Source organism: Panulirus ornatus, chromosome 16 (genome assembly GCF_036320965.1).
Source record: "Panulirus ornatus isolate Po-2019 chromosome 16, ASM3632096v1, whole genome shotgun sequence".
Classification (NCBI taxonomy): Eukaryota; Metazoa; Arthropoda; class Malacostraca; order Decapoda; family Palinuridae; genus Panulirus; species Panulirus ornatus.
This window is the reverse complement of record NC_092239.1, coordinates 42664793-42683843: the sequence shown is the minus strand read 5'-3', so window position 1 is coordinate 42683843 and position 19051 is coordinate 42664793. Positions and strand designations below refer to the sequence as shown.

At 41.6% G+C, this 19051-nt stretch overlaps 1 protein-coding gene across 1 annotated transcript in view; it reads right to left on the bottom strand.

Annotated features, from left to right (window-relative positions):
• LOC139754269 (uncharacterized) overlaps window positions 1-12521 on the bottom strand; it is a 125386-nt gene extending 112865 nt beyond the window's left edge. Inside the window, exon 1 of the mRNA XM_071671641.1 lies at window positions 12047-12521. The gene's annotated coding sequence lies outside the window, so the exon portion shown is untranslated. The remainder of the gene's footprint in view (window positions 1-12046) is intronic.
• Window positions 12522-19051: the final 6530 nt, after the last annotated feature.

Genomic DNA, 19051 nt, shown 5'->3' with positions numbered 1-19051 from the left:
TATTTTTTTATTTTTCTTTGACGCTGTCTCCCGCGTTTGCGAGGTAGCGCAAGGAAACAGACGAAAGAAATGGCCCAACCCACCCTCATACACATGTATATACATACACGTCCACACACGCAAATATACATACCCATACATCTCAATGTACATATATATATATATATATATATATATATATATATATATATATATATATATATATATATACACACACAGACACATACATATATACCCATGCACACAATTCACACTGTCTGCCTTTATTCATTCCCATCTCCACATCGCCACACATGGAACAACATCCCCCTCCCTCCTCATGTGTGCGAGGTAGCGCTAGGAAAAGACAACAAAGGCCCCATTCATTCACACTCAGTCTCTAGCTGTCATGCAATAATGCCCGAAACCACAGCTCCCTTTCCACATCCAGGCCCCTACAGAACATTCCATGGTTTACCCCAGACGCTTCACATGCCCTGATTCAATCCATTGACAGCACGTCGACCCCGGTATACCACATCGATCCAATTCACTCTATTCCTTGCCCGCCTTTCACCCTCCTGCATGTTCAGGCCCCGATCACTCAAAATCTTTTTCACTCCATCTTTCCACCTCCAATTTGGTCTCCCACTTCTCCTCGTTCCCTCCACCTCCGACACATATATCCTCTTGGTCAATCTTTCCTCACTCATTCTCTCCATGTGCCCAAACCATTTCAAAACACCCTCTTCTGCTCTCTCAACCACGCTCTTTTTATTTCCACACATCTCTCTTACCCTTACATTACTTACTCGATCAAACCACCTTACACCACACATTGTCCTCAAACAACTCATTTCCAGCACATCCACCCTCCTGCGCACAACTCTATCCATAGCCCACGCCTCGCAACCATACAACATTGTTGGAACCACTATTCCTTCAAACATACCCATTTTTGCTTTCCGAGATAATGTCCTCGACTTCCACACATTCTTCAAGGCTCCCAGGATTTTCGCCCCCTCCCCCACCCTATGATTCACTTCCGCTTCTATGGTTCCATCCGCTGCCAGATCCACTCCCAGATATCTAAAACACTTTACTTCCTCCAGTTTTTCTCCATTCAAACGTACCTCCCAATTGACTTGACCCTCAACCCTACTGTACCTAATAACCTTGCTCTTATTCACATTTACTCTTAACTTATATATATATATATATATATATATATATATATATATATATATATATATATATATATATATATATATATTCTTTTCTTTCAAACTATTCGCCATTTCCCGCGTTAGCAAGGTAGCGTTAAGAACAGAGGACTGGGCCTCTGAGGCAATATCCTCACCTGACCCCCTTCTCTGTTCCTTCTTTTGGAAAATAAAAAAAAAAAAAAAACAAGAGGGGAGGATTTCCAGCCCCCCGCTCCCTCCCCTTTTAGTCGCCTTCTACGACACGCAGGGAATACGTGGGAAGTATTCTTTCTCCCCTATCCCCAGGGATATATATATATATATATATATATATATATATATATATATATATATATATATATATATATATATATATACATATATATACCTTGGTTAGATTAGGTTGCATGGAATATGAAATAAAGATAAATTATTTTCTCGTGAAGTTGTAATTAAAAATACTTTTGCTTTTGAACCAGTTTTTGAAAAATGATCGAGTTCCCGAGCAAATCAACCCGGCTGAATGGATGGTGTGCGCGTGCTTGTGTGCGTGCGTGCGTGCATGTGTGTGTGTGTGTGTGTGTGTGTGTGTGTGTGTGTGTTTACTATTGGTGTGTTACGGGGAGAGTCTTTTACACTCGTGTTGCCCCGTCTCTTAACCTAGTACAGATGTACTCTATCATATCTTTACTCGTATGTTTGTCTGCACACACACACACACACACACACACACACACACACACACACACACACACACACACACCTGCCTAAGCCACGAACCTATTTATCTACCAGCCCTGAGGGAAGGATGAAGAGCTGGGATTGGCCGTGGACTGACTGCCGCGCCCAGGACTACAACCTATGCGGATCCGTGTTAACTCATTATCAGTAACGCCAAACCACTACACCACGGAGGCCCGGTGTGTGTGTGTGTGTGTGTGTGTGTGTGTGTTAAACAGTGCCCGGGGAGCCGTCAAGGAGCGGTGGCCCACACTAGCTACATTCACACAATTCTCAAGATATTCTGGAAAGTTTTGGGGGGGCGGGAGGCGGCTGCAGGGTTCCTGGGATGGGATGTGGCAGCCGGCCAACTCACGGGCGCCCGTCCAGATTTAGGCCACACATAAAGTAGGTTCCGACTACTAGTGAGGTAACCGAACACTTCTAGACCACGTCTGTCGCGGTTAGAGCAGGTCTAGACCACATGAGGTCGGCGCACACCACTCACGACGCTGCCCAGTCAGGTCTACACCACATCTAGGTTCGAGACCATCCTTAGGTATGGTCAGAGAAGGTCCAGACCATGACACACCCGCTACAGTACATATATAGATGGTCCACCTCTAGACCACTCCTCTTCTGAAAACAGGTCTAGAATCTAGAAGACATAGACTTGGTCTAGACCCACTCTGGTGATAGCAGAGGCGGCCTAAGTAACGTACATCAGAGCCGTGTGGTGTCAGGTGTGTTGAGGGGACACTATGGCCACGAAGTGTCAGGTATATTGAGTGGACACCTGGGCCAAAAAGGGGGTGTCAGGTGTGCTGAGTGGACACCACGGCCTCGAGGTGTCAGGTGTGTAGACCCCAGCCACAGCCTTGTGGCACCAGGTGTGTTAATTGAACACCCGGGGCCGCGAGGTGTTGGGTAAATAGTGAGAAATGATATTAATTAAGGGTCTATTGAATTCCCTGCAGCCAGAGGTTAAAAATATACAAAGAAAAAATACACGCAGTGCAGATAATGAGGCTATGAATAGCGAGAGGGTGGCGCTCTACTGATTTCTGTTGTTGCGAGTGGTGGGGATGGGGATGTTATTCTGGCTGTTTGTCCGGGCTCAGATGGGCTCATTGCCGTTATGGTGCCTGATTACAGCTCGGGGACGAGGGATCTTTAGCGGCAGGAAGTGACGGTGGGGGGGAGGAGCGGTGCAGGGGTTTCTCCCCGACCTGCTGGATGGAGTCCAGATGATGATGGTTGGAGAGAGTCGGGAGGTTTAAGTGTGCTGAGAGCCTCTTGGAAGGTGGTGTAGGAGGGAAAGAGGATGATCTTAGATGCCCTCTCCTGCACCTAGTTACTCGTGTGGTGGAAAATGGAAGAGGGCCAGGCCGGCGAGGAATACGTGTCCTTTAGCTCAGGCACAAGGAGATTAAACGTCCTAAGTCCGCGACGGAGGAGGAGACGATAGCCAGAGGATTTCATGGTGTTTTCTTTCGGCTCAGTTGGGAAGCTCGTGGATAGAACACCCTGGAGACCGAGCCGCTGGAGGGTGGGACATGAGAGGAAGCGAGGATGACGTGTATGGCTAAGGCCTTGATTTGGTTGAGGGTGACGATGTTGGCGATGGTCCAGCTTTACGTAGATGCTATCAAGGGTGTTCTGGAGGACGGTGTGGTTGGCAGAACTGTTGTCAGCGTTGACATCAACAGCAGATTCGTTAACGTGCCGATATCGAGCGATTATTGCATCCGTCATGTGCGGGGATATCCTGCGGGGACACTGGTGGGCGACTGGAAGGTGGAGATGGATCCTTAAAGGTATACAGCTTGACGACGCTCACTGAGGAAGTTTGCAAGATATGGAATAAGACCTCTCTGCAGCCGAAGGCTGATGGTTTTCTCGATGATTATGTATAGCTACCAAGGTCGAAAGCTTTGATACAGTAAACCAAAGTGAGGACAATTAATGTGTGTAATTTTAGGTTGCGACAGATAAGATAAGTACTGACGAGGCTGTGGTTGATCGTGGACATCATCGTATAACCAGCTTGTGGAAAGTCTACTTAACTCCACCTCGACCAGTGTATACACTTCAACGTGTCAACGCTCAATACATTTCTGTGTCGTGCTATGCCATATTTTTTATAGAAAGTCACTAAAAACTGAAGAATAATAACGATATCCATATCATAAAATCACACAAAACCAGCTAGTTCGTGATTTTAAGTAGTGACCTATATATGTAAACTTCACGGTCATTTAGATGACAGTGAAACATAAAAAAAGATTAACATCGAATCCCCTTAGTACTAAAGTGAAGACTCTCAACTCCAGGATCAACCAAGTTGTTAAAGAAGCATCAAGACATTATAGTCAGTAAGGATGGTTAATCCGTCTCTTCCCTATGTATATGGTCTCCAATGAACTCATTAAAATGGGTGTCCCCTCAGACCAATCATCTCCTCTGTTAATTCTTTTGATTATAACTTATCCAAATGGTTAGCTAAACATCCTAGCCATGTTCAAGGAAAAAAATTCTCCATCGCATGTGACAACCAGCTCAAGATTTTGCAAACAAGGCTAGGAACATGATTTGCATGAACATAAATTCATTAGTTTTACTGTGAAATCCCCTGTTTACCAAAGTCCCCATTGAAAAAACATCTCTTACTTAAGGAGCAAATTATCCGATCTGTCTCAACTTACCCCTACCCCTAAAATCTCTCATTGATTTCATAGAACTCTGTGCTTTCAATGATATTTCCAAGATACTACGGGTATGCTTTACAGACAGAAATTCAATCTAGCCATAGGAGATCCCCACAGTTCCATTCTTAGTCATTTATTCATGGAATTCCTTGAGACTGAGATCCTAACTCCTGTCAGTAGCCATCCTAAGCTCTGGCTTATATACGAAGATGATGTGTGGTCCTTACGGCCATCTTCTCAAGACTGTGATGATTTTTCTAATGAATTAAATACATGACATTCACCTCAACATCAAGTCTAGGATTGAATGGGAACAAAAAGGCAAATTGCCGTTCCTTGATGTGTTGATAATTAAATCTGATCACTTATCCTTTAAGATCTGAGGGAAGCCTACTAAAGCTGAGAATTATTTTCATTATTTTTCAGTACAAGATTGTTCTGTAAAAAAATCTGGTTATGTCTATGCATTTAAGAGCATTGAGTATATGGGATCCTACAGGTCTAGAGGATGAATGTAACCAGATAAAATGTACTTTTAAGAATTTATGTTGTCCCAGGTGGTTTGTGAACAAGGCTTACTGGAGTCACGAAAATACTATGTACATCTAGTAAAAACAGTGTAGAAAAGTATGATAGATTTAAATTTTTCATGTTACTAAACAACTGCTTTTGATGTCTTCCAATGTAACAACACTATCAATAAGACCTTAATCAAATTACATGAGGAAACTGGCAGTTTACGAGGTTAAATGTCAGGCATGTAAATATGTAATGGCCAGACAGGAAAAACAGAACCTGAAGGATGCTATTGGCACAGACAATCAGTACGTAGAAGTGACCACAGTAATGCTATCGCTATGAATTGCCAAGAAAATTATTACTATGTAGACCTTAACAATCCGGGCATATTGTACCGTTCATCGAGTCACACTCCTCGTAATTTCACTGACTTTTGATTGTTAACATTAATAACTTTAACCAATCCCTTGTTCAGTTTCATTAAAGCACACCCTGTCATCAACTAAATCATTACGAATGAAGAGGACAGGATAGCATAAGGAAATTACTGGAACACGCATCTCTCTACCCAGGTCGACCCTTTCCTCGCATCCGAACCCGACAATCGCCAGACGCACGGCACGGAGTCGCCATTCAGTACTTACTAGCAGTTAAGATACACAAACTACACGAGTCTATTATCCCTTGTACCACATACACAAGATCCAACAAAGCATCACACTACACGACCTACAAACAGTTTTTAACCACACACATATTCCCGTCTATCTTCCAGCTGACCTTAACGTTCAATATAAGCACTTCACCACAACATAAGCAACGCTCATGAAGATGACCTATTCTCTCAAACGTCTTAACATCTTAAGACTTGACTGTTCACATCTACTTCTCTGGCACTGGAGGAAAAGGCAGACCAGACCTCGTCTGCTCCAACAGAACCAGCAATTACCTTCAACGCTTTCTGTATCCTGGACCTCGATGTGGGTCCGATCACATTCCTCTCTTCCTTCACCTCTCATCTAACCCTATACTCATCCCATCACTTCCAGATTATTCTTACAAGGCTGACTGGAACCCTTTCAAAAATTCCCTTCCTACACATACACCACCAGTTATGAAAATTAATCACATCAATAGACACACAGACAGAACATGTACACACACAATGTAGCTGACACAACCATCCCAAAAAACATACATCCTGATATTTTTTCTGTCCTGTAAAAATCACAAGACTCCTCTCGCGCTATGGTCGACAATTTGACCATAACAGACATTGATTACCAGTGGGATTCCACTACCCTGCATAACCACATCCCAACAGCCTTAAAGAACACCACAACTGACAGTGGAACTCATTAATCACCACTACAGAGAAAAGACGAATTAAATCCCCACTAAACTAAGGGAAACAAGGTTATAGACTCAAAGGGACACCCAAAACAGACTTCAACGGTCTCAAAGATAACACTTTACATCAGGATCATCGAGACATGGTCATAAATTTTCAGACACTGGGAGGGTGTATTTAACCACATCCCTTAGCTCATGATAACACTCAAAGGTTCACTCAGTATATACAAGGTGGACCCAGCCACTTTTACCCTGACCAAATCACACACTTGCACCTCCTTACAGACGACCACTTACTTACAACTCCCATTACATTCAGTAAGGTCAAACTTCTAAAAACAAAAAAAAATATAAAAACAAATCACAGTAGCCCCAGGTAACTTGGGCATTGGTTACCAGCTACTCACACATTTTAACATAATCAGAGCCCTCTTCAGTGCTACACGAGCCTCAGGCTATTTTCCAGCTACCTTTAATTAAGATTGCAACCACCGCAATGATATCAAAACCAAATAAATCCAACGAAGACCACCTTAATTATAAACCAATCAGCTTACTTGAGTCTATCGGGAAAATCTGTGAAAGAATCACTGACAAAAGACTCAGACTACACCTGACGAACAACAATATCCTTTCACATAAAGTTTGGCTTTCGACATCACTCTACCCAAGATGAACGTAACAATGTCACCACATATATGCCTAACAACAATCGTACACACAAAATTTCTACCCTTTTCAAAAAAGATGAAAAGGCCTTTGACACTGAAACGAAGGCTTCAGGTACAAATTAAGCACCTAGTTTGAACTTCCACGTCCCGTTCACTCTATTCCAGTTACCTAGGTAACAGAACGATGGAAATCAAATACAAAAATTTCTATTCAAATTACTTTCCCCTTAGTGCTCCGTACTGGTCCCCACATTACATATTCTCTATCAAATGACTTACCAAAACCTCTACACACTGACTCTCTAACTCAACAACATGCAGCTGACATGGTTCAGCTAATAAGAGCTATTGCCACTACCATTATCAATAGTAAAGCTCAAAAAGAAATTTACGACGTTTCGTTACGGCCGATAAAATGGAGACGAAAATCAAATCTGCTAAACGTTTAATCCTGCAATACACCGACATTCTCCCACCGCGTCACACTCACCAACACTGAGCTAGGCTTAATATATGACGTTCACCAAAAAACGATCAAACGCGTTCAAACAAAGGCGGCTATTGAGGGAGAGGAGCTCGTGAAATTGTTTAGATTCAGAGATGTGGATGTTAAAAGCAAACTGCAACCCTACAAAGCCCTAATTCGACCATTAATAACTTATGCTCCAGCAGCGTTAGAGCTGCAGCCAAAACAAACATCTGCTCCCTTCAGGTAACTTAAAATAAAACACTGAGGTTGAACTATAACATCAAATGGCATGAATTCACAAAGAATGTAGAACTACACGCGAGAACAAAGATGCCAGCCGTAAAATCTCTACTGAAGACAATTTGTGATGGGCAAGTGGAACGCTCTGAGCTCTGCCATGACTCCTGGATACTCGTCTTCATAACCTTAAGGGGACAGACAACCCTGATAATCTCTCCAACAGAACCCCTGCAAACTATCCTAATTCCATGTGCTAAACATGCAAATAGGATTCTGGATGACCTCTAAGTACACAATCCAACAAAGATACTTAGTGACTAGCATCATTACCACAAGCAATCCTCTCCACGCATATCCTACTCACTGGAAATAATATATATATATATATATATATATATATATATATATATATATATATATATATATATATATACATATATACATATCAACATATACACACATACCTACATATACATACACAGCCATATACAAGTATACACATGTACATAATCATATTCGCTTGCCTTCATCCATCCCGATGCCACCCCGCTCCACAGGAAACAGTCAAGTCTCTAGCTGTCATGTGTAATGCACCGAAATCACACATCCCTATCCACATCCACGCCCCACAGACCTTTCCATGGTTTACTCCAGACGTTTCACATGCCCTGGTTCAGTCCATTGACAGCAAGTCGACCCCGGTATACCATATAGATCCAATTTACTCTATTCTTTGCACGCCTCTCACTCCTGCATGTCCAAGCCCAAATAGCTCAATCTTTTTCACTCCATCCTTCCACCTTTAATTTGGTTACCCGCTTATCCTTGTTCCCTCCACCTCTGACACATATATATCCTTTCTGTCAATCTTTCCTCACTTATTCTCTCCATATGTCCGAACCATTTCAACATACCCTCTTCTGCTCTCTCAACCACACTCTTTTCATTACCTCACATCTCTCTTACCCTTTCATTACTTACTCGATCAAACCACTCCACATTTTGTCCTCAAACATTTCCTTTCCAACGAATCCAACCTCTTCCGTACAACCCTATATATAGCCCATTTTCGATCTCCAAGATAATGTTCTCTTTCTGCATATTCTTTATCACTCCCAGAAACTTCGACCCCACCCCCCACCATATGACACTTCTACTCCCATGGTTCCATTCGCTGCTAAGTCTGCTCCCAGATATCTAAAACACTTTATTTCCTCTATTTTTTTCTCCATTCAAACTCAAATCCCAACTAACTTGTCCCTTAACCCTGCTAAAGCTAATAACATTGCTCTTATTCACGTTTACTCTCGACTTTCTCCTTTCACACTTTTTTCCAACCTCAGTCACCAACTTCTGCAGTTTTTCACTCGAATCAACCACCAGTGCTGTATCATCAGCGAACAACAACTAACTTCCCAGGCCCTCTCATCCCCAAAAGACTGCAAACTCGCCCCTCTCTCCAAAAATCTTGTACTTATTTCCCTAACCACCCTATCCATAAACAAATTATACAACCATGGGAACATGACACACCCCTGGGAACCAATCATTCTCCTGTCTTCTTACTCGGACATTTGCCTTACACCCTTGATAAAAACTTCTCAGTGCTTCTAGCATCTTACCTCCCACACCATATACTCTTAAGACCTTTCACAAAGCATCTCTATCAACCCTATCTTATGCTTTCTCCAGATCTGTAAATGCTGCATACAAATCCATCTGTTTTTCTAAGTACTTCTCACACACATTCTTCAAAGAAAACGCCTGATCCACAAACCGCCTACCACTTCTAAAAGCACATTGCTCCTCCCCAATTTGATATTCTGTACATGTCTTCACCCTCTCAATCAACACCCTCCCATATAATTTCTCAGGAATACTCAACAAACTTATGCCCTTGTAGTTTGAACACTCACCTTTATCCCCTTTGCCTTTGTACAATGACACTATGCATGCATTCCGCCAATTCTCAGGCACGTCACCATGATCCATACATACAATGAATATCCTTACCAACCAATCAACAACATAGTCACCCGTTTTCTTAATAAATTCAACTGCAATACCATCCAAACCTGCTGCATTGCAGGATATCACCTTCCGCAAGGTTTTCACCACCTTTTCTCTCTTCACTAAAGCATTCTCCCTCACATCGCACACCACCCGACCAAAACACCCTACATCTGCCACTTTATCATAAAACACACTGAACAAACCTTCAAAATACTCACTCCATGTTCTCACTTCAACACTACCTGTTATCACTTCCCCTTTTACCGATGTTCCCAATCATCTTTTTATCCTCCCTAAAGTTAAATGATACTCTCTCACCCCAACTCTCATTTGCCCTCTTTTTCAACTCTTGCACCTTACTCTTGACCTCCTGCCGCTTTCTCTCATACATCTCCCAGTCATTTGCACTCCTTCCTTGCAAGTATCGTCCCAACTTTCTTTTCTCTTTTACTAACAACTTTACTTCTTCATCCCACCACTCACTACCCTTTCTAATCTTCCCACCTCCCACTTTTCTCATACCACATGCATCTCTTGCACATGACATCACTGCTTCCCTAAATACATCCCATTCCTCACCCACTCCCCTCACGTCACTTGCTCACACCTTAACGTGTGTGCAAGACATGCATGCGGCATGAGAAAGGTGGGAGGTGGGTAGATTACAAAGGGTAGTGAGTCGTGGGATGAAGTAAAGTTGATAGTGAAAGAGAAAAGAGAAGCTAATGTAGGGATGATAAGACTAAATGTTTACCGTTGCCCTATTCTCCTAACTTAGCTAATGTAAGACAGGTACTAAAAAGTTATTTTAATGTTGCCTTCCAGTACAATAACACTATCAGTAAGACATTAATAAAAAGTGGGCCAAAGCATCCGAAAATTGGGAGTGTTTGATCCCTCAAATGTCAGGCATATAAAGATATATAAACTGACTAGACTAGTAAAACTGTAATTAAGAGAATCTATGGAGATCGTCACTCATTACGCAGGGATGACCACATAAACGCGATCGCTAAACAAGTGTCATGAAAACGGTCATCCTGTAGACCGTAACAACCCAGTCACATTGTACCCCTCTTCTGATTATGTTACCCGTAACGTCATTGAATATGTCTTAATTGCTAAAACTTAGAACTCTAATTTGTCCTCAGGTAACTTTAAAGGAAATCCTATTATCAAACAAGTCATTTTGAAAGTATTATCAAGGACCGGAAATATAAGAAAAATAGTTGAACACGTCTTGTTACCAAGGCACCACCACCACCACAACTATCACCTCACAACCCCCTTAACCACATGGCACCACCCACTTTCCCTTTAACGGTCAAGGCAGTGTGCAGTTGAGAATGGCAGAGGAAAGGAAATGTTGTGGTGGTGGTGTTGGGATTCAAAAAGCTTTATGAATTGTTTGCATCTAATGAGGTGGATTGTCTCTGTGAAACATGAAGTGCTACATGTATATAAAAATCACGTAAAATGAAATTATCTGATCCTTACTGCATTGCGATTTCACCTCCCTTTCCACATCCAGGCCCCACAAAACTTTCCATGATTTACCCCAGACGCTTCACATGCCCTGATTCAATCCATTGACAGCACCTCTACCCCGGTATACAACATCGTTCCAATTTACTCTATTCCTTGCACGCCTTTCGCCCTACTCTATGCTCAGGCCCCGATCGCTGAAAATCTTTTTCAACTCCATCCCTCCACCTCCAATTTGGTTTCCCACTTCTCGTTCCCTCTACCTCTGACACATACCCTTTTTTGTCAATCTTTCCTCACTATTTCTCTCCCATGTGACCAAACCATTTCAATACACCCTCTTCTGCTTTCTTACCAAACTCTTTTTATTCCACACATCTCTCTTACCCTTTAATTGCTTACTCGATCAAACCAATTTACAACCAGCCATACTGTCCTCTAATATTTCATTTCCAAGACATCTACCCTCCTCCGTGCAAACATAAAACATTGTTGGAACTACTATCCCTTCACACATACCCATTTTGCTCTCCGAGAGAAAATTCTCTCAACACATTCTTCATCGCTTCTGTCATCATTTCTCTTATAAGATACAGCTGCTTATCAGCATAATAAATCAGTATTAAGAACTATTACATTTAGCATACGAACTTCTCTTGTAAACAATCGAATAATTGCACTTACCTTTACTGGATCACCAGTCCGGTGTTTTCTATCGTAACTTGTCATTATTAATGCAGAATGGTCTACGTGGATGGAGGAAATCAGATTTATATCCTTAACCCTTCAAACCATCAGGGTAAGTCTTGTACTGATTCACGGAATTACAAATATCTCTGAATAATGTTTGTGTCTGTACATCCATGAGCGCAGAAGATTTTCCAACTGTGAACTGGTTTTCAAACACTCAAAAATCATCACCAACATTAAACAAAACACTGCCAACGAGCCACATCACAGAGAACACTATTGCTTGTTTATATATGTAAAAGGGAGTGGAGGACGGCGTGGTGGTATGGAGCCAATACCCTCCTGTGACAAAGTCCAGCCACACACGGCGACCTGCCCACCGCCACCCATAGTTGCCACTCACTAATTTTTTTTTGTAATTTGTACCAAAGCAGACGAATGAAAATATCCAAATTAGCACAAATGGAACCACATAAATAGAATAGCATGAAAACCACTTATTTATTACTGATATTTTAACTTAGCCCCGTTAACATGATCACCGCAAACAGACGTTGTTAGAGCGCTGTCGACAACATTGCTGGGCAAATGTCCATGCAATTTTACATCACCTTCTACAAAGTTCCCTGTCATACAAATGTAAACAGACTCTCAATGAATATAATCATGCACGCCTACTGAGGGAGTGCATACGGAACCTATGAAACAAACTTGGGGACTAGATATATCTACGATAAACACTGGGGAATGATAATCAGACATATAATACTGAGTGAGGAATGGAAGTGCGAGTGAAAGACATCGGTCTGAATATTGTAGCCTCCAGACATCCATACGCTCAACCCACTTGCGTTCAAAATCCTCCTTACGAAACAATACGGATTGGATTCTTACGGAGATTGATCAGCTAAGAGGTGATAATATTCGATCTGCTGCTGCTGTTTGGAATGGTTGCGTTGCTCACCATCAGTGAATACACGAGCCATGCGCGGGATCGAATCATTGGAGCGGTAGTCGAAGATTGTGTGAAATTCTGGAGCAATTTCGTTCTGTTGAGTTGCTTCTGGTTGGAAATGAGTATGGAGTTGAGCGGCTAAGTACAAACTAAAGGAAGGAAAAAGTACTGCAATTCCACATTTCTAAGTTTCAAAATTTCTTAATAGAATTCCTTAGAGCTTATCAATTCCAACTGCTGTGAAATACATTTTTCCAGGCTTAATAATCAAGAATGTCACACAATTGTTGTTGTGTGGCTCGACAATGATTTTAAAGATAGCGTTAGTGAGTCACACAGGACGGGAGAGCCATTTGTAAATCTTCCTTTTACTTCGATATCAATGTTGTAATCATTCTTAGCTATCACCTGCCTTACACTGACTCATTAATGATTTAAGAAATAAACTGCTTGATAAAGTACGTAACCAGAGATGAAGCGTCTCGTAAACCAGGTTCATAATTAAACGTCAAAATGAATTGTGCACTGCAACCATAGACCATGTATGCTACATTACTACGTAAGCCACTTATCAGGAGCGGCAACTGTCTTCCTATAGCGTGGGTACTGACCCACATATACATTATTCCTATAGGGCAACACACTCCTGTGATGAGTCTTGAAATAGTGGTGGGTGAGGACAGGTATACTAATCCTCCAGAGTTATAGAATAAGATGTCTTTATTGTCAATTTGCATACTTGATACAAAATTAAATTCTTTATGGCTAGAAGCTCAATTCAATGTTAAAAAGTAAAAGAATAAAAACATGAAATCATTAACCACACGTAAATTTTAGAAGCCTATCGACAACCACCTGCACACATAGTAAAATTTTAGCTACTGAACAAACCCATAGTAGTATACTTACTCATTGGGAACCGCTACGTCACCTGGAAACACCTCATGTCCTGTTATATTCAGGAAGTAATACCAAGAAGGGAGGAAAAGTTAAGGAAGTCCTCTCCCCACAACTTGTTCATGAGCTTGCCAGCAGGAACCATGAACTTACTGGCATAGATGTTAGCTAACTAGGAACCATGAACTTACTGGCATAAATGTTAGCAAACTCCTTCACGGAGAAAGCCCAACCATGGAGACCAGAAGCCAAAGCCAACTGAGCCATTACTAGGATCAACTCGCATCTTACCCATAGGGCCTGCGTCATCATTGTATGTAGCAATGATAACATTCACATTCTCCACAATACACTGGAAGGTTTGGTAAAGTTCTTCTTGATCCAGCTGCAACTCAAGCAAAGCACGGTCCATCTTGTTCATGAACAACATTGGCTTGATACGTTCAGCAATAGCCTGACGTAGGACAGTCTCCGTTTGCGCACAAACACCTGAAACGCAGTCCACCATCACAAGGGCACCATCGATGACACGAAGGGCTGCCGTAACCTCTGATGAAAAATCAATGTGACCAGAAGAATCAATAAGGTTTATTAGGAATCCACTCTCCTTTCTCTCTCTGGTCAGGGTTGGTAAGTATAGCTTGAGAAGGTATAGACGAGTGAAGTATAACCATGGAAGTATAATCAAAATACAGCTAAGAAAAGTATAACCAGATGAAGTATACCTAGGGAAGGTATTATGGGATCCTCCTACCTACAGCGCGACTGGTTATCCCTAACCAATGAATCATCGATATGCTGCAACACCGCTGAATCAAGGGACAACATCCTCTCTATTTTTTCCAGTAAAATTAATTCTTATCGTCTCTGAACACATAAACCAACAGGTGCAGCACACTTTCTGTGATCTACTAATTAAACTGTGGATAATTGGTTATGCCAATATAGGGATAATATAGCACATGCCTATCCCATTCAATGCCCAATATTCGTGCGTCTCAGTGAGGGAAACACGTCGATATTAACCTTTCAATAAAGACATACGAGTTAATTGATCGTTGCTTTTATTGGCCTTAAAGATTAACACAGATACTGTTAACGTTTTTGAAAACGATACAGTATGAAAAAATAATTACTAATGAGGGGAAATCAACTGTACGATTAACTAGAAGGGGAGGGGGGGGGGAGCCAAATACTAACAACGGGATTTATCCACTGGCGCAGACCTCTGTGTTCATGGATGTAATAATCTGAGGTAAATATCACACCGGAATTAAGTACCTGTGATCTATTCCACAGCACTCCTGTCTCTGACCACTTGACACTCCACGACAACGGAGCGACCTATCCGTACGATGGTACGACCTTTGACCTGACCCTAAAGTCAGGTGAAAAGGTCACGCCATTTATACCCATGGGACGTACCGTCGTATCTCGACTCAATTTTAAGCTTATAATAACTAATTCCTGTTTTGGTATTATCAACACATATGATTTCCGTAAAATCCTAGCATGTTTTAAAATGACTGTCGAGGTGGTTGTGCTTATTCATTCCCTTCGAATGCTCGCAGACACACAAGCCTGGGAGAAATTATGTACATCCATCACTTCTGCGTCTTTCATTCGCTTCCGTCTTTTCAACATCATAAGATAAGTAGGTTCATCATCGCTCAAAATCAATTCATCTTAACCCCGTTATTTTTTTCGGTGTTTTTACTTTGGGTCGTCTCTCTTTATTCCTCAACTGCCAGCCTACACTGACACTCTCCCGATGACCCCAGAGCAGCTGTAATCTATACTGTATCATTAATGACGCTGTTCAACTCGTCCAGCCTAGCTTCTCTTGGAAGCCTAAGTTTTGCCATACTCATTCCTTCCGATTCATCGGTCGCATAAAACTTTTCCTCAAAAGATGACAACACAAGGCAGGTTTGACAGGTCCTCAACATGTGATATCTCACAACACAGGTTAGTCAGATCCTCAATAGTAACATCACAACGAAGGTTCTTCAGCTCCTCAGCAATGACATCACAACATAAGGTCATCACAAATAACATGTTTACAGCAGTACTAATCATGGTGACTGACGACACATCACCTGACTATGAGCGTTTACACTATTATTAGAAACAGAACCATCACCTGACCATGAGCATTTACACTGTCATTAGAAACAGAACTCCCCGTAATTTGTTGCACAACTCCTGGTATAGATGAGCTGCTTAGGGATTACTTAAGTCAGCAACAACACATCCAATTACCCAGAAAGTCTATCTACCATAGTTGGGAAACACTAGGTGTTTTCCCAATTCCTGGTCAGCGTAAGTTTATTCCGTTGTTAAAGAATAACTTTGGGGGGAAGAAATCTTCCGCTGATATCATCATCAGCTCTTGTACTTCTTCCTGAAAATCACCTGTTATATCTACTCTGAGCACATTACGAAGTAATGAGGGAAACATCAGGATAATTTCCCAGTGATGTGAAGGTGTTGGCTTCGCTGCTGACAGACTCTAAACACACAGGAGCCACCCCCATGGCCCCCGCCAAGTCATTACCATGATCTCTCCTGATATCGTAGTTGTAATCTTGTCAACAATGGCTTCCAGTGAAGCTTGAAACTCCAGCAGCTCCCAACTTATTCCACTACAGTGACTGATTAGCAAGGCAACCTCAGCTGGAGTGTTGTCAACATATTTTAGCATCTCGGCTGATGGCACCTTGGGCATGAGCTCTAACACACTTTTCAGCATCCTTTTTCTTATGCTCCTGGATTACCATTCAAAAAAACAAAGTAAAACAATTTACGAGGCACTATGATCAATCTAGCATTGCAAAATCACATTAGACATATATGATAATTCCCTAATTATAGTCACCTCGAGCAAAAAACACAGTACAAGAAAAAAAAGTTATAGTTTCTTAGGTGTTTATAGACCTACCTCTAATGTGGAGAGGTAAAGATAAAGGGAATAGATAACACAGCTTCGCTGTTCCAGGAAAAATGGTATCGTAAAGACCGATCACAGTGCCGCCAGGTTCTGCAAAATCCATAAAAAGCTGCAGCCAAGTGAGGACTGAGGCTCCAAAACTTAAGAGGCCGGGACAGACACACACATAGCTAACGAGAGCAGTGGCCAAAATAACACGTGAAGAATACGGAGAGGCCAGCAATATCATGGGAAACAGAAAGGGATTATTAGAGAGACGTAATAAATGGCGAGTTGATAAAAAGGATGGCTTCTGATTCTAGGAGGAACGGGGGGATAACGTCCTCAGGGATGCAAACAATACTCCATTCTTAATTACATAAAACCTTTGCAGATATGGACTAGTTGCCCCAAGGGAAATAATTTATGCACAAATATAACACATTCACTGAATAATATTTCTTTAATAGGTCAGATGAATAGGTTATAATCCAGTTCCAAGATATACAAATCAAGTTTTTAATGACTGGTTATGTCAGCAGTGCTGCAACACGTTTAGATATTAAGATTCCAGTATGCACAATTAATTGTTCTATGTACCCGTCATTCTGTTTTGGTAATAAATGTAATAGGGTTATTGGCTTTTTCTTAGCGTACAGGGAAGCCAGTAAAATAGGCTTGGCAGTCCATTGGCCAAGTTGTCATTAGTGTCTGAATTAAGGGGTTTACTTTAATCGTGAGTATGAGCCTCCATGGTAACTCAATAAAAACCAACTATTGGATAAAAAAAATATCTAGTAAGTACTACTAGCAATAATAACTTCAGTATCATTCGTTTTTCTTATTTTTGGACTCCTATATATATATATATATATATATATATATATATATATATATATATATATATATATATATTATATATATTTATATATATATATATATATTTATATTTAGCCTTGTCGCTGTCTCTCGCGTTTGCGAGGTAGCGCAAGGAAACAGACGAAAGAAATGGCCCAACCCACCCCCATACAAATGTATATACATACATGTCCTCACACGCAAATATACATACCTATACCTCTCAATGTACACATATATATACACACAGAGACATATACATATATACACATGGAATAACATCTCCCTCCCTCTCATGTGTGCGAGGTTGCGCTAGGAAAAGACAACAAAGGCCCCATTCGTTCACACTCAGTCTCTAGCTGTCATGTAATACTGCCCGAAACCACAGCTCCCTTTGCACATCTAGGCCCCACAGAACTTTCCATGGTTTACCCCGGACGCTCGACATGCCCTGATTCAATCCATTGACAGCACGTCGACCCCGGTATACCACATCGATCCAATTCACTCTATTCCTTGCCCGCCTTTCACCCTCCTGCATGTTCAGGCCTCGATCACTCAAAATCTTTTTCACTCCATCTTTCCACCTCCAATTTGGTCTCCCACTTCTCGTTCCCTCCACCTCCGACACGTATATCCTCTTTGTCAATCTTTCCTCACTCATTCTCTCCATGTGCCCAAACCATTTCAAAACAGCCTCTTCTGCTCTCTCAACCACGTTCTTTTTATTTCCACACACACACACACACACACATATATATATATATATATATATATATATATATATATATATATATATATATATATATACCTGAGGATAGGGGAGAAAGAATACTTCCCACGCATTCCTCACGTGTCGTAGAAGGCGACTAAAGGGGACGGGAGCGGGGGTGAAAGAAACCCTCCCCTCCTTGTATTTTAACTTTCTAAAAGGGGAAACAGAAGGAGTCACGCGAGGAGTGCTCATCCTCCTCGAAGGCTCAGGTTGGGGTGTCTAAATGTGTGTGGATGTAACCAAGATGAGAAAAAAGGAGATAGGTAGTATGTTTGAGGAAAGGAACCTGGATGTTTTGGCTCTGATTGAAACGAAGCTAAAGGGTAAAGGGGAAGAGTGGTTTGGGAATGTCTTGGGAGTAAAGTCAGGGGTTAGTGATAGGAAAAGAGCAAGGGAAGGAGTAGCACTACTCCTGAATCAGGAGTTGTGGGAGTATGTGATAGAGTGTAAGAAAGTAAATCTAGATTGATATGGGTAAAACTGAAAGTTGATGGAGAGAGATGGGTGATTATTGGTGCATATGCACCTGGGCATGAGAAGAAAGATCATGAGAGGCAAGTGTTTTGGGAGCAGCTGAATGAGTGT